Below are 25386 nucleotides of genomic sequence, written 5' to 3' on the forward strand. Positions count from 1 at the left end.
GGCTGCTTTTGCGCAAAGGCACGTGCCAGTGTAGACGCTCTTTTGCCCAAATACTTTTAACGGAAAAGCTCTTCTGTTAAATCATGCCCGTGTAGACTCAGCCCGAGCACCTGCTTACACAGCGCCCAAGGCGCAGCTGGAGGCAGCACAAGCTCTATTGTGCCATGTCTACACGGGCGGGTTCTGGTGCAAGAACCTGCAGCGCGTGCACGCTGTCCGCCCGCTCGTGCCCGGTTGGGAGGAGGGCCCAGGGCGCCTCGCACAAGGGCCCCGCTCTGCCCCAAGCGGTGGAACCCGCCTGGGGTTCTAGTGCCAGACAGCCCTGGGGCTAAGCCGGCCCGTGTCCACACGGCCCCGTGCAGGGGCTGGTCCCCGGGCCTCCAGCGCGCCGCGAGGACGCGCACAGCCCGTGGCCCGGCGGGGCGGGGGCAACGCACGTGCGCTGGGAGGGCTCAGGTGCGCGCTCGCGGCTCCGGCCCTTGCGACGGGAAGTGGCGCGAGCGGGGCGGGCCGCGCATGCGGGGAAGCGGCGCCGAGGGGGCGGGGCCCAGCCGGGCAGGAACGGCCCGGCCCGAGTGAGGGCAGCGGCTTCGCCGCGCGCTCCCCGCATGCGCGGCCCGGGCGCGCAGGCGCGTGGGGGTCGGACAGGCTCGCGGGGACCCGCCACTCCGGACGCTGCTTCCCGCGCGGGGCGGGCCGGTCGCACAGGTGAGGGGCGGCGGCCACAGACCGGGGGGGCCGCTTCGTACGGACCCCCCCGCGGGGAACCGGCCCGGGGCGCTGCAGGGACCCGCCGGCCAAACGCGGCGCGGGGGGGCGAGACGGGGGCGGCCCCGGCCAGTCAGAGAGCGCCCCGGGCCCGCGTGAGCGTGAGACTGAGTGTGTGTGTGTGTGTGACACTGTGTGAGTGTGACACTGAGTGTGTGTGTGTGACACTGTGTGTGTGAGTGTGACACTGAGTGTGTGAGTGTGACACTGAGTGTGTGTGTGTGTGAGTGTGACACTGAGTGTGTGTGAGTGTGAGTGAGTGTGACACTGAGTGTGTGTGAGTGTGTGTGAGTGTGACACTGTGTGTGTGAGTGTGTGTGAGTGTGACACTGAGTGTGTGTGAGTGAGTGTGACACTGTGTGTGTGTGTGTGTGAGTGTGACACTGTGTGTGTGTGTGTGTGAGTGTGACACTGAGTGTGTGTGAGTGTGAGTGAGTGTGACACTGTGTGTGTGTGTGTGTGTGAGTGTGACACTGAGTGTGTGTGAGTGTGAGTGAGTGTGACACTGAGTGTGTGTGTGTGTGACACTGAGTGTGTGTGTGTGTGACACTGTGTGTGTGAGTGTGTGTGAGTGTGTGTGAGTGTGACACTGAGTGTGTGTGTGTGTGTGTGTGTGTGTGAGTGTGTGTGAGTGTGTCACTGAGTGTGTGTGTGTGTGACACTGAGTGTGACACTGTGTGTGAGTGTGAGTGTGTGTGACACTGTGTGAGTGTGTGTGACACTGTGTGTGACACAGTGTGTGTGACACTGAGTGTGACACTGTGCGTGACACCGTGTGAGTGTGTGTGTGACACTGTGTGAGTGTGTGTGTGACACTGTGTGAGTGTGTGTGAGACGCTGAGTGTGACACTGAGTGTGACAGTGTGAGTGTGACACTGTGAGTGTGACACTGTGACTGTGTGTGTGTGTGTGTGTGACTGTGTGTCCATGTATATGTGTGGCTGCCTGTGTGTGTTTGTGAGTGTCTCTATGTACGTACACACACCTGAGCAGGAGCAGGTGTGCACAGTGCTTGGGTCAGGCATACTTGGACTTGCTCTTGTGCTTTAGAAATAGGAGCTCTTGGCAGCTAGGAAGCAAAATGGGGAGGTAACTTCCTGTAGCTCAGGAGAGCGCTGGCTCTCCCCCTGCCCATTGAACATCCCCCCCCCCCCCCCCCCCCCGGGGAAAACTTCCCACCAGCTATTCCCCAAGAGGAGAAGGCTTTGCTGGAGTCTTTAAAACTCCAGTATAGACTTGTTAAAAACCATCTCCGCGCTGATCTACCTCAGCAGAATATGTCCCTTCATAATCGCCAAACTTTTTCACTCCATAATGTTACGAGTTGCATTATTATTCTGTTTGTATTGTAGCACCCTACGTTGTTTTAATTAAAACAAAGTGAAGCCCCCAAGAAGACTGACTAACCTTAGATCCCCAAAATGTCCCCAAGAGGACTGACCAAACCTAAGTTCTTTGGGAGGACAGTGTGAGTTTTAGATAACATGTTAATAAGATCATCTAGAGTGATGATTAAGAGAAGGATGTGGCTGGATGCAGAAGAAAGAAGCTGATTGTGCCTTTGCTATAGTAGAGGTGGTAATTGTATGTAATTTTAAACGTAGTTTTATTTCTTATTATCCTAAAGAATATGAGTATGTATCTATTTTAGGTACATATTTGGCTCCTATTGTGTGCCTTAGTGCTTGTCTACACTGCTAAGTTTAAAGTACACGCATGGCAGCAGTTTTAGGCAGCGGTTTATTCATGGTACCAGCAGAGACCTTGTAACCCATCTGCATGAGGAGAGCAGCTAAGCAGTTCTGGAAGCCAGTGTTCCCTATGAGCTGAGCACTTGGGCAGTTGCCCAGGAGAGATTCAGGTGCTGCCCAGGTGATTAGCAGAGCACCCAGAGCGAGCAGCATGTGTTTCTATTGGTGGTGCATGTCTGCACATGCCTCAGTGCCCATAACATGTCTTTTGCACACAGATGGGAAAAAATTAGAACATTGCTGGGAGCATGTAATATTGGTGCTTTCCAGCGCTTTTACTTGCTGCACTCAGGGTGTGTTTGTTTTTTCACACCCCCAAAGGAGGAAGTTACAGCGCAGTAAAGTGGCAGTGTAGATAAGCCCTCGCTGATAAAATGCTCTTTTCGGGATGTCTCTTAGACTATGTTGGAATAATAATAGTCTGCTCTTATTTAGCAGTTTGCATACCCAGAACTCAAAGCACTGTACAAAGGAGGGTTGGCCTGGAATGGTACCACTCTCATTTCTGTGCTGCTGCCTCGAGAGCTGAGCTCTCAGTCAGCAGCTGCCACTCTCTGGCCACCCAGTTCATGATATTGCCACCCTTACTTCTGCGCTGCTGCTGGCAGGGTGCTGCCTTTAGAACTGGGTGCCTGGCTAACAGCTGCTGCTCTCTGCACACCTCAGAGGACACCGCAGAAGTAATGGTGACACAAGACACCTAAAATAACCATTAACCCCCTGCAACTCTTTTTGAATCTGGAAACTCCAGTATGAGAAACTCTGGTCTCTCCCTTGAAATCTGTATCGTATAGGGTAAAAGCACAGAAAAGACTAGGTTTCATGGGAGAGAACAGATTTTATGGTCTGAGATGCTTTTTATAGGGCCGTGAATTTGTCAGGGCCCTAGTCATAATCCCACGTAAGTGAGTGTGATTATTTTTAATAGTAATTAAAGAAAGTATCTGACTAATCTGTTTTAATGATTTGAATCTTCTTCCCAGAATCTTGCCTGCAGTTAGTTTGTATTTTTTGCGAGTTTACAAAAGGAAATGGAGCCCGGGGTTTGCTGTGGACCGTGCTGCGATATTATAGTTAATGTAAGGCTTTGGTTGGAGGTGGGCAACTCCCTCTATCACTGCAGCAACATGACACAAGCTTTTAGTTTTCAGTAGCTTTAGACTGACTCAGTAAAGTTCTCAGACTGATGGGACAAGCGGTTTTTCTAGAAGTATGCATAGCACCAGAGAAATCTGGACAGAGAGAGATTGTTCTCTCACCTAGATGAGCTAGTGTTTGGCTATTTTTTTCCTCTCACAGCATCACACTCTTATGTTATGGAGTATTGGGACCACCCTCACTGTGCCTCAGTAACTGGACTGATTGATCCTCCTGGCTCTGCCTGCCATAGGGCATCCTGGAATGCATTGTCTGTGTTCTCTGGGCAATTTTTCCTTTGTTGAGGCAATGTGGGATAGCCGCCCAGACTCGCTGACACAACAGAGCAGGTGTAAATATGAAAAGTCTGGCAAAGTTTGAGTTGTGACAGAAGCTACTGGCGGACAGAACTCGAGCAGTCTTTGTTGTAACCGAGTCACATGTATCATGTTCTGGTGGCAAAAAAACCCTTAATATTTTGCCCTATGTATTTCACAGATATGAGCTACGTTGATCACTCAGTCAGTAACACTTGCTCTGTTGCAGTTCACAAGTCTGGTCCGAGAGGTGCGCAAAGAGGGCAGTGGGGCCCAGTGATTTAAAAGGGCCTGGAGCTCCCGGCCACTGCTACAGTAATTGTGGCAGCAGCCAGGACCCTCAGGCCCTTTTATATTGCTGCCAGAGCCCTGCGTGGCATGCTCCAGTTGTCCCTGAAAGGCTGGTGGGAGAAGCTAGCTCTAGCCATGACCCTTCCGGGGCTATGGAACTAGGCCCCTTTCCACTTTGCCCAGGGGCCTGGCAAGTCTCTCTGATGTGGTTCACTGTTATCTTCCCTGGACCAAACTCATCTGCCAGAGAGTGGTAGTCGGTCTCCAGCGTGCTAGGAAACACTTTTGCGCACAAAGACGGCTATCGTAGGTAGCTGTCCTGTGAGACAGCTGCTCCTTTCATTTGGAAGTGCACTTGGCAGTTGACAAACGTCCAAGCCAGTAACTATCAGTTTGGACTTCACAACAGCTCAGTCTGGGTCATTCTCTGCCCTCCCCGTAGTTCAATTCAGCAACCTGGAGCAGTTGTCTTTGCCTTCTTGTCAAATGGCACCTTGGAGTACTCTGGGGTGTTGCTTTCTGCCCTGCTTGGCTTGTAGGCACAAACAGCAAGGAGGTGGAGGAAGCAGCAGCTTGCAGTGGCTGGAAGGCGTCCATCATATAAGAGACATTGTGACTTCTGTGGCAAAGGAATTCCCTAATCTTAGGCAGAAAGTAGATGTTGCCTGGAAAAAAATGAATACATTGTTCTTGGCATGGGCAGCTGCTGCTGAGCACTGCAAACATTTTTCTTAGGAAAACAGGCAGAATGCTAGGAGTCAAGACAAAAACAGGTATGATGGCAGACAACCTGCTGTTTGGACACATGCTGAATCTTATATCCTAAAAAGAGCAGAGTTATCAAAAATAACAGAGCTTGAAAGCAGCATGTATCCTAAGGCTTCACCTGACTTTAACATTCATTGTATTCTTTATTTCCATCCACTAAGAATTTTACAGTTGTCTTTGGAGTTTTTGTGTCCACCTTATCTTTAACTTAAACAGGACATTTCTGTCAAAGAAGGAAGTGTATGCACTGATGCATTACAATAGCAGAGAGCTTGCCAGGATAGACGAGTATGAAAATTCAGATGTTTGACCTTTACTGGTATGATTATCATCCAGAGTTTATAAATGTAGATGTCAGTTTCCTATAGAAAAATAGTGAAACCCTGGTCTGTTTAACCGCCTAAGAAGTGAAATTCTGTTCAATAGCAGCAAACCAGAGAAATAGAAGAAAATTCTTTTCTGCTCTGAAATATTTGTGTAGTGCAATGAGGTTTTTTTTAAACTTGCTAACAGTTACTAGTAGATCTTAATGTACATTTTGCACTGAGTCATTGTTTACTCAGGGAAATTCCTTTCAGCAGCCAGACTTGTTTAATTTTCCTAACTAAAATGTCCGATTCCACAAATTACAGGACACCATTTTATAATCAACTTTCTGTTTAAAATCGGTAATTAATATATATTTGAAATACTAAACAATGGGGCATTACAAGCTATATTTCTGGGTTGCAGTTTCTAGTTGTAGCAATTGTTGCTTTGCCCAACAAGGCAGTTTTGAAAAGAAAAATATAATTGTGCTGTCAGAGGTATTAAAGGTAATTAGAGAATTCCCACAGAATCCTATAAATTAGACACAGAAAAACCTTGTTCTGTCTGCTGATCTCTCCAGGCGTCAGTAGCAAGTTGTCTTCTGTTCCAAACATCTTGCAGACGGTTCAGAATTGCTGCTTCTGTGTGCTGGGAGGGGAAGCAATGCCTTCAGATCCGCCTGCCAAAGCTTGTGTCTCTCACTTAGAACTTGGATGGCAATACAGACAACTCCTTTGCTTCATTTTCTGCAGACAGTGAAGGTTAGCAGAGAGAGCTTTATTTTTTTTTCTCAACTGTTTGTCATTTTGTTAGCACAGTATTCTCTTTAGAGAGCACGTTTCCCCCTTGCACCCATTCTGTTTATCAAGGGCATAATGATATAAAACAGATATCTTTCAATGCACTATACAGATGTTGCCCAGTGAATGCAATCCCCGTGAGGTAGGAGATTCAGAATAATAGGACATTTGAAAACGTTTATAAAGGTAACCTTCCATTACAGATTTCTTTTGTCTCACCTTCCAAAAGGACGAAAAATGTATTACATGTTTCTCTGCCTGACAGATTTTTTGAGGAAAACTAACACAGTAATGTTGCAAGACATTATGGTATTCCCCAGGCCTTAGAATGGGAATGAGAGAGCAGCGTAGTAAGGGATTAGAGTTTCTCAGAGACAGTTCAAAAGTTCTAAGACTATATGAATTGAACTCGAATTTAAACTTTAAATCATGCCTGAAGTAAAGTCAGGTTGTGTTTTGAAACTTTGCTTGTGTGGGAAAAGCTTGATCATACTCCAAAAAAAAAAAAAAAAAGGTCTTGAAGACATTGTGGATAGTTCTCTGAAAACATCTGCTCAATATGCAGCATCTATCGAAAAAGTTTAACAGGACGCTAAGAACATTAGGGAAGGGATAGGTAATAAAATAGAAAATACTACAGTGTTACTATAAATCCATGGTACACCCACATCTTGAATAGTGTGTATGGTGGTTGTCGCTCATCTAAAAAATTAGAATAATAGAATACTAGGACTGGAAGGGACCTCGAGAGGTCATCGAGTCCAGTCCCCTGCCCTCATGGCAGGACCAAATACTGACTTGTTAGATGTTCATCTAACTTACTCTTAAATATCTCCAGAGATGGAGATTCCACAACCCCCTAGGCAATTTATTCCAGTGCTTAACCACCCTGACAGGCAGCAACTTTTTCCTAATGTCCAACGTTAAACCTCCCTTGTTGCAGTTTAAGCCCATTGCTTCTTGCTCTGTCCTCAGAGGCCAAGATGAACAAGTTTTCTCCCTCCTCTTCATGACACCCTTTTAGATACCTGAAAACGGCTATCATGTCCCCCCTCAATCTTCTCTTTTCCAAACTAAACAAACCCAATTCTTTCAGCCTTCCCTCATAGGTCATGTTCTCTAGACCTGTAATCGTTCTTGTTGCTCTTCTCTGGACCCTCTCCAATTTCTCCACATCTTTCTTGAAATGCGGTGCCCAGAACTGGACACAGTACTCCAACTGAGGCCTAACCAGCGCAGAGTAGAGCAGAAGAATGACTTCTCATGTCTTGCTCACAACACACCTGTTAATGCATCCCAGAATCATGTTTGCTTTTTTTGCAATAGCATCACACTGTTGACTCATATTTAGCTTGTGGTCCACTATAGCCCCTAGATCCCTTTCTGCCGTACTCCTTCCTAGACAGTTGCTTCCCATTCTGTATGTGTGAAACTGATTGTTCCTTCCTTAGTGGAGCACTTTATGGGAAAAGGTGAATAAAAGAGAAACTAAAATGATTAAGTGGATGGAATAACTTGCATAAGATGGAAAATTAGAGAGTAGGACTGTTCAGCTTAGAAAAGATATGACTAAGGCGGAATATGATAGAGGCCTTTAAAATCACAGTGTGTAGACAGTGAATAGCATAGGGTTATTTCCTGTACTGCATTGCACAAGGACTAAGGGCCAGGTCACCTGTTGAAATTAACAGGCAGCAGGCTTAAAACAACCAATGGAAATAGTTCTTCATACACTGCATAGTCAGCCTCTTGAACTCCTTGCCATGGCCTGTTGGGAAGACCAAAAGTATAACTGAGTTTTAAAAAATAAAGTTATGTATGTTCCTGGAGGGTAGGTCTGTCTGTCAGTGGCTATTCTCCAGGATGGAGACGGATGCAAGTCCATGCGCCATGTGTCCTTAACTCCGACTCCCAGAAGCTGGGATGAGATGACGGGATGGATCACTCAAAATTGCCCTATTCTGTTTGTTCCCTCTGAAGCATCTGGCACTGGCCATTGTCAGAAACAGGCTTCTGGGCTAGACAGACCATTGCTCTGCCCCAGCATGGCTGGTCTTATGTGCAACTGATTGTTCCTTGTGTGTCCCAGTCAGAGTTGCTTGCTTTCCTGACAAAACAGGGCTTGCCACTTAGTATTCCTATCGGCTAAGTTGGCTCTGCAGTGCTGTGGGAGTGTGAGCAGGATCCTTTTCTAGCTCACATGTAATCAGCAGAATTGTTACTTTTTCATTTCAGGGCCAGATTCTGCCCTGGTGCCCGTCTGTACAATGTCCTCATGTAGTGATACCACACTCCCTGTGAGAAAGTTGGGGAATGCAGGCTCTGCTACTTGAAGGGATGTGTCAGAGTATGTGACTGTACCCAGTAGCCCTCAGATGCGTCATGGTTTTGCTGCCTTTGTTTCAGCTGTTTGTGGTTCTGGTACATAGTCAGTTAAGGAAAATAGTTCCTTAGGTTACCTGAAATCTGTGTCCAGATGAGGACTGGCGCAGTCTCTTTCATTTAGTTGTCATTTGCCTTCATTTTCTTAAAGGCCACTGCCAGGATGATCTGCAAGCTTGCTGCTGCAGTGACTGTGGAGAGAGTGCGGGGAGCAGATAAAACTGGGAGCAGATTGAAGGGTCTGGTTTGGCGCCTTCGAGGCATTTCTCAGGGTCAGGGGAAGCGTGGAGCGCCTTGGGAGTCTGAAGTTATTGTGATGAAAGATGTAGAGAGAAGAGCGTTGCTGGCGCTGGTGATGTGAATGGCCAATTGGGCAGTGCAAGCAGGTCTAGGGCCTGGGCCCATGCACTAGAAATGGGGTCGGGTATATTTCAGAAAGCGGGGGGGGGAGGCGGCGCTGTCTCTAGGGGGGTGTTTGGGGCCCAGGTCTACCCTTCCCACTGCCCTCCTCTTCCCACTCCAGGTCTGCCCCACTTCTGTCTACCCCTGCTTTGCCCCTTCCCACTCCCATTGCACCCCTGCCCTCAAGGCCCCCGGCGCAGCGTGACTTGGGATTAGCAGGGGCCTGGCTCCGGCAGGAGGAGTCAGCCACCTCAGTGTTGAGAAGTGAAGTGACTGGGCCCCAGCCCAGTGCGCTCCACTGAGCCAGGTTCCCAGCTGCGTTGCTTGGGGGTGTGCAGCAGGCTGGGCCCAAGGTGCTCCACTGCCCATGGCTCCCACCACCACTGGCGAGTGCAGGGTGGGCCTGGCCCATGGGGCCCCCAGAGCGCAGGGCCCCGGGGGCTGTCCAGTGGACGGGAAGGCTCTTTGTGGGAGTGTGCATGTGTATATACCACGATCAGATAATGTATATGATTGATCTTCTGGTGTTGGAGCTATGGAACCATGTCATTTCTAACATTTTTTCTGGGAGACAGCTGGGAGGAGAAGGCATGGGTCAGTCACGTCTCTGGCATGGGTCAGTCATGTCCTGGGGGGTTGTGGATGATTTTAAATCACACACTTCAGTTTTCAAGGTCTTGAAAGTTTGGGGGTTCAGCTAAGCAGCCATAACCCCTGGATGTCCTGTACCTTTCCAAATAACCATCCCTTCCCCCACACAGTGCCCACCTTTAGAGGTCTGTTGTGGGGATGCATCCCCCATTCTCTCTCGCCAGGTGTTATCGGGGGTGTTTTCCGTACACGCTTGGCGTCGTGAAGAAATGGCTCCCTGTCTTTCCCCAGTCTCCATAGAAAGGGTGGGCGGGTGGGTGCCCATAGCACTTACTGTGTGTTTAAACGTTGATGGCCGAGGCCCTGGGAAGGGCATTGGGGTAAGACTAGTAGAGGGGCTGAGGCTGCATGGGTGGATACATGGGCTTACAGCCCGGTAACTAGGGATCACTGAACCTGGCCGTCTGCTTAAAACGCAAGTGCTGATTCAGCCGTTGTCTGGACTGCGACCATATTTCAGATTGAGGGTTTGTTTATTCCCTCTTATAAAGTAAAACCTCCAAGTGTCTGCTTCAGCAGCCTTAGCTCGGGCTCTGAGTAGAAGTGCTCCTGCAGCCTCCACACCCTGGAGAAGGCGCTCAGACTGGTTTCCTACCCTAGTAATTCCCCAGGCTGTGGAAGTTGAGACCATCAGGCGACTGTGCTCTCCCTGGATTGCCTGTTGCATATAAAAGGAATCCTGGGAATGTGGAGGACTCCCCGTCTGACTTCTCCTCTGTTTGCTCTTTCTTCCCTTCCCCCTCCGATGTACAGTGCTGGAGGGGAGGCAGAGCGGGCTGGGATACCAAGTCAAAGGGAGGAATTTCTGAACACACAGAAAACGCCCATCAGCTTACTGTGCTTTGCTGCTCCTCCCCATTGTGGAAAGTATGATTAAAGTCAGCCTCCCTCCCAGACTGCAGGAACCATGCTGCCAGATTCCCGTCATTCCATGCTGCTGAGACAAGCTAGAAATGGGGGCCATCGGCTCCCTCTGTAAGCCAAAGGCTGTGTCTGTCTAGACCTCCCCCCGGCTAGTTCTGCTGGTGGGGCACTCGTGTGAGTAAGGCACTAGCAGCCACTGGTCTAGACAGTGGGGCAGTACAAATGTCAGGTGCCAATGCCATATGTACTGCTGCTGCTCTTCCTGCCGGTCGGTCCTGGTCAGCCAGTGGGGGAGGCACTTGTCTCTCTCTACAACATCTGGGTGTGTCCAAACCTTGCTGCTGCTTCCTTCAGAAAACATCCGTAGCACTCCTTTGTTTTTTGTCTAGTCGTCCTCCCTGACACCCGTCTTGCCTCTCCAATCCACACCGAGTGCACCTGCGGAGACCCCTCTGGCACGGGACTCGGCTTTCCCCTCTGAGTCCTTCTGCTGGCTTCCCGTCTCAAGTACAAGCTTCTTGTCCTCCCCTTTGAGGCCTTTCACGTCTCTGTGTTCACTCCTGCCGCTCATCCCATCACCTCTCCTGCCTCCCCGTCTCATCCTGCCCATTTGCCTCACCAGCGTCTGTGCCCAGTGTGCCTGGCACTCGGGCTCTGGGCTTCTCTGCCCGGCCCGGCCAGCGGATGGTGCTGTGAGCAGCAGTGGGGAGAACCAGGCTTTGCTTATAGTGCTGTCAGGAGAACTTGCTCCAGGTTGTTGATATAAAATTGTTTGTTTAATGGTAACTGTATTCTTCCCGCCCCACCCTTCCTAGCAGCTTCTCCTCTTCCATTGCAAGCGATGTGAGGAAGGGAAACGGTTCCTCAGTGCTGTAGGGTCCCGTCCCGATCCTATTGGAGATTGATGCTTGCAGTATAAATCTTCACTGTTAAATAGATGAGCTGCAACATTGCGTTACACACACGTTTTAACACGAGCCCATTGTCGGTTTAACGAAGCACTCGAAGTCGTTCATCCAGACCTAGGAAACGACGGGCAGAAATTGAACGGTCTCCCCCTGAAGCAGCACCTCTCTGTTGTGCTCCCTGTCAGCCGTGCCTTGCCAGCCCTGCGCCGGCTGCAGAGGGTGTACACGAATACATTTGCTCTTCTGTAGGACCACAGGGAAATGTACCAGAGTCAAGTACGCGCCAGCCTCACTAGTCCAGGAACACCTGTGGCATGGGCCCTGGCAGGCAGAGGGCAAAGCAGCTCTGTGTACTGCCACTCCCCCCGCCCCCCAGCTGGGGGAACAGCAACTTAGCAAAGCGCTTCCCCTGGATCTTTTCCCCACCGCTCTGCGGCAGCAGGGAGCGTAGAGCTGTGTGTTCACCCAGGAGCAGGGTGCCAGGTAAGTGTCCCACCACGAAACCCCTCACTCCCAGACCCTGCAGTGCCCTCCCTGGCTTGGCAAATTCTTTAACCCTGTTTCCCTGGGTTGCCAGATTAAAGAGGTTGAAGTGTATTTACAAAGTACTTTATAAATATGTAAGTATCACAATACCATGTCGTAGGGAAGCAATATTATCCCTGTCTTAAGAGTAGGGGAGATGCGCAGAGGTTAAGTGATAGAGCCCAAGATATCACAGCATGTCAATAGCAGAGCAGGGAGGAGCATCCAGGAGTCCTTACTTAGTCCTCTGGTCCGACTACTAGATTCTACTATGACTTCCCTCTCCCCTGCTAATACCTGAGGAAGCGTGCCCTCTGGAAGCATCGGGTGAGGACATGCAGCTGGTGAGAATTCTGAAGGGGAGACCAGCACCGTGGGGAGCAGCTGTCATGTCCAGTGCTTAGTCTTGCCTGACTGAAGTCAATGGCAGGCTGAGAACAGCCATACTGGGTCCATCTCGCCCGGTGCGCTGCCTTCTGGCAGTGGTCTACGCCAGACCCTTCGGTGGGGATGACAAGAATGTTGACGTCAGTGAGGCGAGGTGAGACTCGGTCTTGAACTTGGGCAGTTGTCATCTTGCACCCTCCTCCATCTCATGGAGAGCTTATCTGTGTGTCTGTCCATCCAGGGACTCCGCCTAAACAGTTCAGAGCTAGGGCCACCACATCCGTATACAGCTTCCTAAGCAAGGGCAGGGGCTGGACAAGGGGATGTGCCTGGAATGGGATTGCTTCTCATCAAACCACACAGAAAAGACAGAATCACCAGGCGGAGGTGAAAGGGGCTGTCTCTGGGGATGTGGGTCCCCCCATGCGGGCCTAACCCAGGCCCAAGCCTTCCCGCCCTGGGGTGCCCTTTACAGAGGGCAGGAAGGAGGGTGGAACCTCCCCCCATTCATATGGGAGCATTGCTGGCTGTTTCCCTTCACCAGGGAGCGAGGGGAAAGTGCACAGTTTTTTGCATTTCTCACTCTGGCTGGGGAGCACAGAGGGCAGAGAAACCTGGACCTACTGCATCCAGGGGACATGCACCCCTCCCCTGGCTATGCCCTGCAGCGGCCATGGGGAGGCATTTCTCAGGAACTTGGGGGAATGAGGCTAATCAATGGGGCACAGTCATTCCAGGGTACAAAATATATTGGAAGGACAGAACAGGTTGTGCTGGGGGGAGTGGCACTACATGTGAAAGAGAGCGCAGAAACAAACAAAGTAAAAGTATGAAATGAACCAAACTATTCCACAGAATCCTTCTGGGTAGCAATTCTGTGCTCTAATAAGAACATAGCAGCAGGGATCTGTTACAGACCACCTGACCAGGATGGTGAGTGACTGAAATGCTACGGGAGACTAGAGACACTTGCAAATAAAACTCAGTGGGGGATTTCAACAGTTGACTGGGTCCATGTCACCTCAGGATGGCACGCAGAAAGAAAGGTTTGTTGACACCTTAAATGACGACAGCTTGGAGCAGCAGGTTCTGGAGCCTACAAGAGGAGAGGCAATTCTTGATTTAGTGCTAAGTGGAGCACAGGATCTGTTCCGACAGGTGAATTTAGCTCCTTTGCTTAGTAACGGTGATGATAATATAATTACATTTGACCTCCCTGTGGCGGGGAAAAGAGCCCAACACTGTGTACTGAATTTCAGAAAGGGGGACTACACAAACATGAGGGGATTAGTTAAGGAGACATTAAAAGGTACAGTGCCAAAAGTGAGATCGCTGCAAGCTGCTTGGAAACTTTATCAAGGTACCATAATAGAGGCTCTGCTTAACCGTATACCCCAAACAAAACCTAGTAAAAGACCCAAACAAGTGCCACTGTGGCTAAACGTCCAAGTGAAAAACCAGTGAAAGGCTAAAAGGAATCCGTTAAAATGTGACCGTTAAATCCTAACCAGGAAAATAGAAAGGAGCATAAACAACTATGTCAAAAGCAGGAAGCCTGCTAAATAGTCACTGTCTGGTCGGGAGCACTGAAGGATAAGGCCTTTGTGGAGAAACTAAATGAATTCTTTGCATGGGTCTGCACGTCTCAGAATGATTTTGGAAATCTCGGAGTCATTTTTTTAGATGACAAATTGGGGAACTCTCCCAGATTTGGGGTGTCAGTAGAGGAAGTTTTGGAACACATTGATAAACAAAACTAGTAAGTCACTAGGACCAGATGGCAATCGCCCAGGAGTTCTGAAGGAACTCAAATATGAAATTGCAGAACTAACAACTGTGGTTTGTAACCTGTCGTTTAAATCTGCTTCCGTATCAAGTGACTGCAGAACAGCTAATGTAATGCCAACGTTTAAAAAGGGCTCCAGAGGTGATCTCTGAAATTACAGAGCAGTAAACCTGACTTCAGTACCAGACAAATGGCGGAAACTATAGCAATGAACGGTGTTGTCAGACACACAGGTGAACATACTTTTTTGAGGAAGAGTCAACATCACTTTGGAAAGGGAAATCGTCTCATCAGTCAATTAAAATTCTTTGCGGGGTCAACAAGCATGCTCATGGGGTAAGAGGGAAGGTCCTCTCATGGACTGGTGACTGGTTAACAGACAGGAGACAAAGGGTAGGAATAAAAGGTCAGTTTTCAGACTGGAGAGGTAACTAGTGGTGCTTCAGGGGTCTGTCCTGGGACCAGTCCTCATCAGCATATTCATAAATGATCAGGAAACGGGTACTGATGAGGATACAAAACTGCCCAAGATAGTTAAGCTCCAAGCAGATTGCGATGAGTGTGCAAAGGTGCTCACAGAACTGGGCGATGGGGCAACAACATGTCAGATGAAATTCAGTTTTGATAAATGCGAAGTAACGCACGTTAGAAAACTTCCCAACTATACGTATAAAATGATGGGATCTAAATGAAGTGTTACCACTGGAGAGCGAGATCTTGGGGTCATTGTGGAGAGTTCTCTGAAAACATCTACTCAGCGTGCAGTGGCTGTCAAAAAAGTGAACAAAATGTTGGGACAGAAAATATCCTGTTGCCTCTCTGTAAATCCATGCTATGCCCACAGTGTGAACACTGTGCAGATTGGTCACCTCATCTCTTAAAAAGTTTATAGGATTGGAAAAGGTGAAGAGAAGGGTTACAGACATGATTGGGGTGTGGAACAGCTGCCCCATGAAGAGAGAGTAAGACTATGGAGAGTTTGGATAAATGACCAGAGAGGGGTTTAAAGGTATAGCTCGAGAATGCCGGGGGGTTATCAGGAAGGCAAAAGCGCAAGTGGAATTGCGACTGGCTAAGGATGGGAAGGGTAACAAGAAAGGTTTCTGCAGGCATGTTAACAAGGAGAAGGTGATCAGAGAGGGTGTGGGGCCCCTACTGGATGAAGGAGGTAACCTAGTGACAGATGATGTGGGGAAGGCTGAAGCACTCAATGCTTTCTTTGCCTCTGTATTCATGGACTAATGCACTGAGTGATGCAAGATGGGATGAAGATGGACAGCCCTTGGTGGGTAAAGAACAGGTTAGGAACTATTTTGAAAAGCTAAACGTACACAAATCCATGGGTCCGGACTTAGTGCATCCAAGGGTTCTGAGGGAGTTGGCAAATGTCATTGAGGAGCCTTTGGCCATTATCTTTGAAAAGTCGTGGAGATCAGGAGCGATTCTGGATGATTGGAAAAAGGCAAATATAGTGCCCATCTTCAAAAAAGGGAAGGAGGACGATCCAGGGAACTGTAGGCCAGTCAGTCTTACCTTGGCCCCTGGAAAAATCATGGAAGGGGTCCTTAAGGAATCCATTTTGAGACACTTGGATGAGAGGAAAGTGATTAGGAATAGTCAGCATGGATTCACAAAGGGCAAGTTGTGCCTGACCAATCTGATTAGCTTCTATGATGAGGTAACTGGCTCTGTAGACATGAGTAAGTCAGTGGATGTGATCTACCTTGACTTTAGCAAGGCTTTTGATACCGTCTCCCACAATGTTCTTGCCAGCAAGTTAAGGGAATGTGGATTGGATAAATGGATGGTGAGATGGATAGAAAGCTGGCTAGAAGGCCAGGCCCAGCGGGTAGTGAGCAACAGCTCGATGTCAGGATGGCGGTCGGTTTCTAGCGGAGTGCCCCAAGGTTCGGTTCTAGAACCAGTTTTGTTCAATATCTTTATTAATGACCTGGATGAGGGGATGGATTGCACCCTCAGCAAGTTTGCAGATGACACTAAGCTGGGGGAGAGGTAGATACGCTTGAGGGCAGAGATAGGGTCCAAAGTGACTTAGACAAATTGGAGGATTGGGCCACAAGAAATCTGATGAGGTTCAAGAAGGACAAGTGCAAAGTCCTGGAATGGGTTACCTAAGGAAGTAGTAGAGTCTACATTCCTAGAGGTATTTAAGTCTTGGCTTGACAAAGCCCTGGCTGGGTTGATTTAGTTGTGATTGGTCCTGCCTAGGGCAGGGGGCTGGACTTGATGACCTCCTGAGGTCTCTTCCAGCTCTATGGTTCTCTGATTCTAGAACTTGTCGATTTTCCAAGCTGAAAACTAAAAGGGGATATGATAGGGGTTTATATAAAATCATGATGGTAGAGAAAATAGATAAGGAAGTGGTGTTTATTCTGTTTCATAACACAAGAACTAGTGGTCACCACATTAAATTAATGGGCCACAGGTTTAAAGCAAACAAAAGGAAGTATCTTTTATACAATGTACGTCTACTTGTGGATCTCCTTGCCAGATGATGTTTTGAACCTTATAACAGGGTTCAGAAAAGAGTTAGATGAATTCATGGAGGTTAGGTTCATCAGGGCTTGGGGAGGGGTTCAGGACTGTGGGTTGAGATGCAGAGGCGGTATGGGATGAGGGCTGGGCCATGGCCACTTCCAGGCCTCGGAAGAATGATCTTTCTGTGCTGCTGCCTTGAGCCCCTTACACTGGGCTTTCTGGGAAGTTGCGCAGTTGCACAGCTTAGGGGGAACTTGCTTGCTTTCTTGTCAAGTATCTAAAAGGGTGTCACAGGGAAAAGGGGGGGAAATTGTTCTACTTGGCCTCTGAGAACAGGACAAGAAGCAATGGGCTTAAACTGCAGTGAGGGAGGGTTAGGTTGGACATTAGGCAAAACTTCCTACCTGTCAGGGTGGTTAAACACGGGCTACGTCTAGGCTGGCATGATTTTCCAGAAATGCTTTTAATGGAAAAGAGCGTCTAGATTGGCAGGACGCTTTTCTGGAAAAGCACTTTTTGCGGAAAAGCGTCCGTGACCGATCTAGACGCGCTTTTGCGCCAAAAAGCCCCAATTGCCATTTTCGCGATCGGGGCTTTTTTGCGCAAAACAAATCTCAGCTGTGTACACTGGCACTTTTGCACAAATGGGACTTTTGCCCAAACGGGAGCAGCATAGTATTTCCGCAAGACGCACTGATTTCTTACCGTAGGAAGTCAGTGCTTTTGCGGAAATTCAAGCAGCCAGTGTAGACAGCTGGCAAGTTTTTCCGGAAAAGCGGCTGATTTTCTGGAAAAACTGGCCAGTCTAGACACGGCCTTCGATAAATTGCCTGGGGAGGTTGTTGAATCCCCATCTCTGGAGATATTTAAGGACAGGTGAGACAGACACCTGCCAGGGATGGTCTAGACCAGGGCTGCTCAACAAGCGGCCCGTGGGCCACATGCAGCCCACAGCCTGTTTGGATTTACACAGGGCTCAGCCCGCAGGTGGGATCCTTTGAACACGGCCTCCACTGGGAACTTGCTCCATAATGGCGAGTCAATATAATAGTGGTCTGTTGACATGTGTTTTAGTAGTTCAATTCCTGGACTGTCATTGCTCATTCAAAGTGCTGTCATATGGGTGGGAATCGGGTAACGGTTGCATTTTATTAATATCAGCAGAACTGACTTAAATGGGGCCTGCGTGTTGTGTCGTCTTGCCTTAATCTTTGTATTCATGCCCCTCCGTGTAAAAGAAGCTATTTGCATATATTTGAATATATATTTGCATGTACATGCGACCACACTTAAGTTGCGGCCCTTGGCATGTGCTGTGAGTATCACTGTGGCCCCTGGGGCTTCCCAAGTTGAGTAGCCCTGATCTAGACGGTGCTTGGTGCTGTTGTGCAGGCAGGGGACTGGACTTGATGACCTCTCAACGTCCCTTCCAGTCCTAGTGTTCTAGGATTCTGTCTGCATGAGTGCTTTCTGCACAGCAAGCCAGTGTGTAAATCTGCTGTGTTCCAGGGTGTTGTGCACTAAGACTGTAGCTGCACAGCAGCGTTATTTCGGAATAACTGACCTTATTCTGAAATACCAAAGAGCGGGTCATTTTGAAATACTGTCGAGCTGGAGGACTTCTTACTCCGACTCCTATAACCCTCATTTTCTGAGGAGTAAGGCAAGTCAAAGGAACAGTGTTCTTCCTTTGACTTCCTGCTGTGCAGACAGCGCCAAAAGCCGAATTAAGCTATTTCGACATCAGCTACGCAATTTACGTACCCCAGGTTGCATAGCTTAATTCGCCTTTTGCCCTGCTAACGTGCCCTAACTGCAGTAAGTCAAAGCACGCTGCCCCCGATGTGGGATCTAAACCTGACGCTGGCAGCGTTATTAGATGTGCTCCCCAGGACTTAATTATCTTCCACAGGGACGGAGTGGTCACAGCAGGTTCCTCCCTTATCTGCACTTGGCTCTGATGCAGGGCTTTGAGCTTTCTTTGTCACGGGACACACATTTTCCGAACTGGAAATTCAGCAACTTCGTCCAAATAAAAAACCAACCAACCCATTTTAATTATTTAATGGAAGGAAATCGGTTTGTTCTGCAGCATTTGATACTTATTTCTTATCTCAAATTCTGTTTGTTTTATGCTGCCCCCACTTGTTCATTGCACGAAAGAGTTTTGTAATAGACAAGACACAACTGGATTAATGAAGCTGTCCAGGAGAAGCTGAGCAGCTGGGTAGGGGCCAGTTATGTCTTTTGGCACCCTGAAAGGTGCAGAAGACAGCTTGATATTCTGGGTTAAGCCCAGCAGTTGGCTGTCTCCCAGGGATCCATGACCAAATAGATAAGAGTGCTGACTTTTTAACTAGTGCTCTCTGGCTTTCGGGCTTAACCCACTGAAATGAGAGGCAGCTCACGGCTCAGATTTAGTGTGGCCGACTGGCTGCAGTTATAGGCAGACAACGACTCTCAGTTCATGTTTCCTTTGGAATCAGAACTGGATAGAAACATTTAAAAGAAAAAGCTGAGCTCCCGCATCACAGCTTTGCATCAAGAGACTTTATCCACAGCAAACTGTGTGTCTGGGAAACTGCAGACTTTACCTGTGACACTTGGTTGGGGCAGTTAAGTTGATCTCTGCTTTCCCAGCTGCTGGTCTCGTGTTTGTTGATCTCTTGTTGTAGGCACAGCACAAATCTTTCATTTCTCCAGGAATTGACCTTCTGTAACTGAACAAACGATTTATTAACTGTCTCTTGAGACTCAGTACCAAGCATCAGTAGGGAAGGCGACAATTTTAGGGATCAGGACTAGAATTGGAACTTTGTACCAAACTGTCCCTGGATACACAAGAGGCTGCTTATCTGCACACTCTGTTCATTGTCAGTGCCCCGAGACTCTGTTTTTCTGAAATTAATTAGCTTTCACGTGCTATAGATTGCCGACAGCACCAGCAGGGCTTCCTTTTTTGAACTGCTTCATAATAGTTACACAGTGGCTATTGCTCAGTCGGCATCTAGATTTGGCTAGGGAAAATTGAGAACAGAGTATTATCCTCACATCTGGTTGGTGTGAGTTTTGGTCAAGATTCATGACTCTGTCATTCAGAATTCAAATAGGAAACTGCTCCCACACACAAATGTATAATAGGGCAAGCACTCAAGTGCCATTTAGAGGTCTTTAAGGACTATAGTGTCCTCAGTTGTAAGATGAACGTGAAACCTCAGGAAGGAAGTGCTAGATGAGCGGAAAGGTTCAAGACGTTTTTGAGAGCAGATGCTTTCCTAGGTGTGTAGCATTGTGACAGGGCTGTGGTTTGATTGCAGCAGTGGGTCAGGTTAAATGGAAATATAAAACGATCCTTTCTGCGGACTCTGACTTGGCCAGCCAAGGCGTGGCACATTCCAGTCAGACAGATGAACAGTCTGTATATTCCAAACATGACATAAAGCAGAGATTGTATCCCCAGAACTCGGTTCTGGTCAGCAAACATGTCGCTTACGCTAGTAGCCCATCCTCTCTGTTATAATTTGCTTATTATTGTGTATCCAAGATAATACATCAGCACGTGTTACGGCAGCAGGCCTAGGTTACAATGAAAAGTCTGTGGCCTTCTCCCAAGACAAAACACACATGGAACTTAAAACCCATCGCCAGGAATTATAGTGGGACATTCCTGTTCGATCATGTCCTGCAAAGCAGTGGTTTGTGGCCTGCGTTGTAGAAACTCCCTTTAATTTGCATGAACCAAAGGACAGTCTTTCTTTAATTGGACTTGTGGGCTGTGCTGCTCTTGTGACAGTCTGCGAGATGTGCGCTTTTTCCACCACAGTTATCGCTTCAGAGAGCCACTTGGTCTTGACATCTTTGTAAAATTTCCATAACTCTTTGTATAGCTGGTAGTAGCTGAACTGTTAACTGGCTTCACATCAGCCTGCAAATCATGAAATTAGGTGGAAGCAGGGAGTAAGGGAAGCTCTCGGCTGATCTAGTGCCAGCTCCGCCCATCAGGAGGTGCTGCAGGACATTGGTACCTTTCAGAGCCCTGGGGAGAAAAACAGCCATGGAGCGATGTTCTGCCCGTGTGTGTAAAGCAAACATGACAACACAGTGCGATAATGTGAGATTCCATTGTGCGTGTGGGCTCTCTCGCCTTTAAGTGCGTAGATAGGCAGGGAGGGACCATAGCCACTCTCGTCAGTTTATTCTCGTTTCCCTGTGCTGTTGTACCTGCGTTTGGACTGTGGGGTAGTGCTGCTTGCTCTGGGGAGGAGTGCTCATTGCAATCGAGACAGCTTCAATGGCCACCCAGGCTGCCTAACGGCCCCACGCCACCCTCTGCTGGCAGTGGGAGTTGCCGGATTACCCTGGGTTACCCTTCTAGCGGATAGCACAGTGTGCAGGACCCCATTCTGGGAATTGCTTCCCTTTTCACTGCTGTTTTATTGCAGAGAGTTTTAGTGCCGATCTGGCCTTATATAGTCATTTCCTATTATTAGAAACATTTCCCTGGGATCTTGTCGGGGGAGTAGCAGAGGGAAATCCTGTTTCCTTCATCTGAAATGCAGGGCTAGCAGCACTTTTCATACACTCCCTGTCTAATGCCCGCTGGATAGAAGGTTTAGTTGGAATTCAGTTTTTGACCCCAGTCTCTTTAAAGCTGTTCCCATGTTTAGAAAGCTAGAGCTCCTATTCCTGCAGGATTCTTCCACTCGGACACACATGCCGAAACCTGTGTGCGTCCTATAAAACGTGCCCAGTTCTCTTCAGCCAGCTCTTGTCTTTGGGTATCAAAGTCCTTTCCCAGGGATTTGGGAAGCTGGCTCACCTCTTCCTTGCCACAGGTGACACATGGCAAGCGAGGGAAGGGGGATCCGTGCAGGAAGCGAGTGAAGTCTGTAGCAGCCTTTGGAGAAAGAGGAGCTGCTTGGTAATGAGGAGGGAGTGGATTCTGCTGTGCCTGTGGAAAGAATGTGCTTTTAGAGAAGCCTTTGGCTGCAGGAAGCACTGACATATGCGCAGACCCTGGGCACTTAACTTTTCCTGTGAAAACATTTTTTCCCCATAAAAGGAAGATCAGGTCCTGCCACTGGGAGGGACCATTGAGAAAGTCACTTCTAAGGAATGCACACCAGCTGGATGGGTCAGACTGTTCGCTTAATGACTCTGAAATAATTCTGCTAGTACAGGTTGAACCTCCCAGGTTTGGCACCCTCCGGACCAGAGTGGTCCCGAACCAAGGAATTTGCCAGACCAAAGGAGGCCAATGCTGGCCCCTGGCTGCTGGCCCCAGGGCTCACGGTCTCTGCTCCCTTGGGGCGCATGTTTTGTTCTCATGGAGGTCAGTAGTTCTTGCTGCTCTGCCATCCATCTGGACAGGAGTGGTTTGAGGCTCAGGGCCGTATTGTGAGTTCCTGTTACCAGTCTGGGACACCTAACGTATGCAGGGCCGAGCATCTGAAGGATGCTTTTGGGGTGAAGAAGCCAGTTGCCTTCTCCAAAAGAATTCCTTGGCGTGGGAAGGGAGCGTCCCTTTTGCAGCCCTCCTAGCTGGGGCAGGGTGGTTCCGGTGGCATCCAGCCACATAGCTTTCAGATGACGGAATTCCCAGGTATGTGCCGGGGCAGCTGGGCACTTCCTGTTCTCGGGAGTTTCCTCGCCCTTGTTTTGAATGCGACTTATCAGCAGTGAGCAGAGCAGTCCCAGTGCTCTCGTCCAGGGCTGCAGTGAGTCACTGCTGAGCGGAGGGGCTTGGCGAAGTTGACCCACATCTCTGCCTTGGGGAGCTGCGGCGTCTGGGTCTGGGCCTGTCCTTGACCTCCACCTAGCTGGCAAGGAAGAAGCTGCTTGGGTTGCCCTGCAGCCGCACGGCTCAGGTGGGAATGTTTTAAACAGAAGGCGGGGGGTGGCTGTGTGTGCTGTCTGACCCCTCCTATGTCCCCACAGTGGGTCAGGACACTGCACCCCTCCCTCTAGCAGCTGCAGCTATCTAGCTCCGCAAGCAGGAGCATTGCCTCTTTTGTCCTGGTCAGGGCTTTGGCAGCTGCAGAGCGCTTGCTTGTGTGACCTAGAGGAGGTGCAGGCCAGTAGGATGGGGAAGATGTTAGTCTGAAGAATGTGGCCCATGGGTCAATGTGGCTTAACATCACCGCTCACCCTGGGCAGGCGCCGGTCTACCTGCTGTCTGGGGTCTGGGCTGGATTCTTGTCCTGTGCCTGCTAGTACCTGGCTTCTGTTCTCCTGCCCAGCGTCAGTGCTTGGAAAGCTAGTAGGTGAACTGCAGGGTGATGTGGGGAGGGCGGTTAGTTTCTGGGTGTGCTGTCGGTGTCCAAAGAGACAAATCAGGTTTCTCTCCCACACACAGTGCGTCTGGCCAGATGCAAATTACACAGCCCACAGCTAATGGAAGGGTGGTCTTAGGGTTAAGACACTACAATGGGAAACTGGGTTCAGTTATTGTCTGTGCCACAAACTTCCCATTTGTGGCCTTGAGCAGATGAATCCATCTTTCCCAGCCCCCAGGCTGATCTGTAAAATGGAGATTATACAGATTGGACCTCGCTGGTCCAACACCCTTGGGACCTTATCGGTCCCAAACTAGGGATTTTGCCACACTAGGGGAGGTGAATTCTGGCCCCCTGCCACCGGCCCCCCAGCCTAGCTCTGTTCATGGCCTGACTGCCAGCCCCCCAGCCAGCTCCCCCCACTACTGGCCCAGCTGGGCTTGCAGCCACAGCAGGGCTGCCAGTTCCTCCCTCCCACCGCCCACCCCACTGCCGCCGGCCCTACCAGCCACCTCTGGCTCCACTGGACTCCTGTGTCAGGGCTCCCGGCCACCAGCCCCCCGTAGCCAGCCTGGTTGGGCTCCTTGTGTGTCCTGTCTCTTTAGCTGGTAAATTCTTCCAGTCACAGGCAAGTTGTACATTAAGGTGGGATGTTTTTCTCCAGGAATTATTTTGGGACCCTTCTGTGGCCTGTGCCATCCAGGAGGTCAGGTTAGATGATCACGGTGGTTCCCCCAGCACCATCTCTGCAGTGCGGCCTCCCCTGCCTCTATTTACATTTAAAATGCAGAGTCACTGTGCAGGTGGCTCCCGGAGCAGGCATAAGCCAGGACTGCTCAGTCCCAGCTTGAGCCAGCTCCTAGAGCTACCCCGCTGTAGCTCTGCATAGCGGTCCTTATTGACTAGTTGTGTAATCAATATCAATTATATCGCCTACAGAATTAGATAACTGCAATTTTACATCCTTACTAGTAATCTTCTGGGGTGCAGCTGTTTAATTCCCCACACGTAGTGCAGTGTCTCTTCCTTCGGTTGCTGGAATCCAGGGGAAGGGTTGGGAGATTTCAGAGATGTGCTAGGGGAGCTGATTCTCCTCTGAAGGGGCCACAGCAAAGCTGAAAGGCTCAGGTGCCATCCACGCCATACGTCTCTTGTCAGGGGACGCTGCTCCCGCAGCGGTGACCTGGCGTGGTTAAAACATGGCTTATTCCTGGAATGTAAGTTGAACAGAACTGGGTTTTAACTGTACTCCTGCCTCCAGAGTCCAAAGCAGCAGCAAGGGTTTGCTTTGCTGCAGAACTGATCAGTGTTTTTCCTTGTTTTGTTTTCAGGGGTTCATGCTCCAGTACCCGTGCCCCTTCCCACACACCCACTAGACACACAGTTTTGTGCTGTGCAGATGTGATCTCAAAAAAAAGCCTTGATTGACAGGGCAGCTCTTCAAACAGATTCCTAATACACTTGCTTCTCTAGCTTTGAGGCTTATTTTAAAGGCCGAGTCACTTTCCAGAGTGAGGTGGGGCCAACTGCAGGTGTAAACATGCCATGCCCTTTCAAGCAGGGGTCAGCTGTAGGGCCACAGTGTGGGTTGTGTTAACGTGCGAGTGTAGCACCGTGTACTTTCAAGTGCTTTCCGAAGCCAGAGTGCAGTAAACACAAGGCTTAAAGGGCACATTTTAAATAGAGCCTCTGAGAATCCCAGAGCTTTCCTGAGCTTCTTTCCCCGCTGGCTTGCTTGTTAGTAGGCTGCAGCAGTTGTTCAGTGACTCCCAGAAACGCCATAGACGTTGAAGAGAAGTGGAAAGGGAATTTGCAGCCAGTTAGAACGGCAGGGAAACAATGCAGTTGTGCAGACTAGTCTGGCCAGGCCCATGCCCCGCCTCTTTTGACAGATGCCCTAGGATCTGGGCCACAGATGTCCAGGGCCTTGCTATTTCCTCTACAGATGGCCCCTGCAATGTACTGTGCTTCTGAGCTGCAATCTGAGGGTTGGCTCAGTCTGGTCTGAGTGCCCATCCAGGGAGCCAGCGCCGCTTTCGAGGTTCCGCTCCCAGTGTTATCCGTGTCCAGCCCTGTTTCATATCCGAGCAGGAGAGCTGATAATGGAAATCTAAGGGGTTCATATTGCTGGTGGGACACCTCACTGAGAAAATGGGGGCAAACCCTTCACATGGGTTTCCTGGAGGTGATGCCAGCAGCCATGAAGACTAGAAATAGGCCATTTCCTTGAGCTGAAATTCTCGGAGTGCATGGAAGTTAAGGTCGAGTAACCACTGGGTGAGAAGCATTTGCGTTTTTAGATTTCCGCCCCCCAAGTTCTGCTCGTCTCCATGAGGAGCCTGCTGGCGAGGTCACTGTTTGCCAGCAAGCTGTGCTCCTTCATAGTCTCCACGAAGCTCCTAGACACAAGCAGATAATTCACAGATAAAAATACTGAGTGGCTTGAACAGTAGAGCTGGAATACGACCTAGGTGAGAATCACCAGCCTAACATGGCAGAATAAACGTATCCTCACTTCTACTCCTAAGTAGGATGCTCAGGGAAGGAAGCCAGCTTCTGTTTTCTA

The 25386-nt window shown here is 49.3% G+C and overlaps 1 protein-coding gene across 3 annotated transcripts in view; it reads left to right on the forward strand.

The window, feature by feature from the left end:
• MYO1C (myosin IC) overlaps positions 1–25386 on the forward strand; it is a 111898-nt gene that overhangs the window by 17922 nt on the left and 68590 nt on the right. Inside the window, exon 1 of one of the 3 annotated variants that reach the window (XM_075904491.1) lies at positions 553–708. The exons of the other annotated variants lie outside the window; for them this stretch is intronic. The gene's annotated coding sequence lies outside the window, so the exon portion shown is untranslated. Of the gene's footprint in view, positions 1–552; positions 709–25386 lie in introns of those variants that run through there. 3 annotated transcript variants of the gene reach the window in all.

The sequence above is a fragment of the Pelodiscus sinensis genome, chromosome 21 (genome assembly GCF_049634645.1).
Source record: "Pelodiscus sinensis isolate JC-2024 chromosome 21, ASM4963464v1, whole genome shotgun sequence".
Classification (NCBI taxonomy): domain Eukaryota; kingdom Metazoa; phylum Chordata; order Testudines; family Trionychidae; genus Pelodiscus; species Pelodiscus sinensis.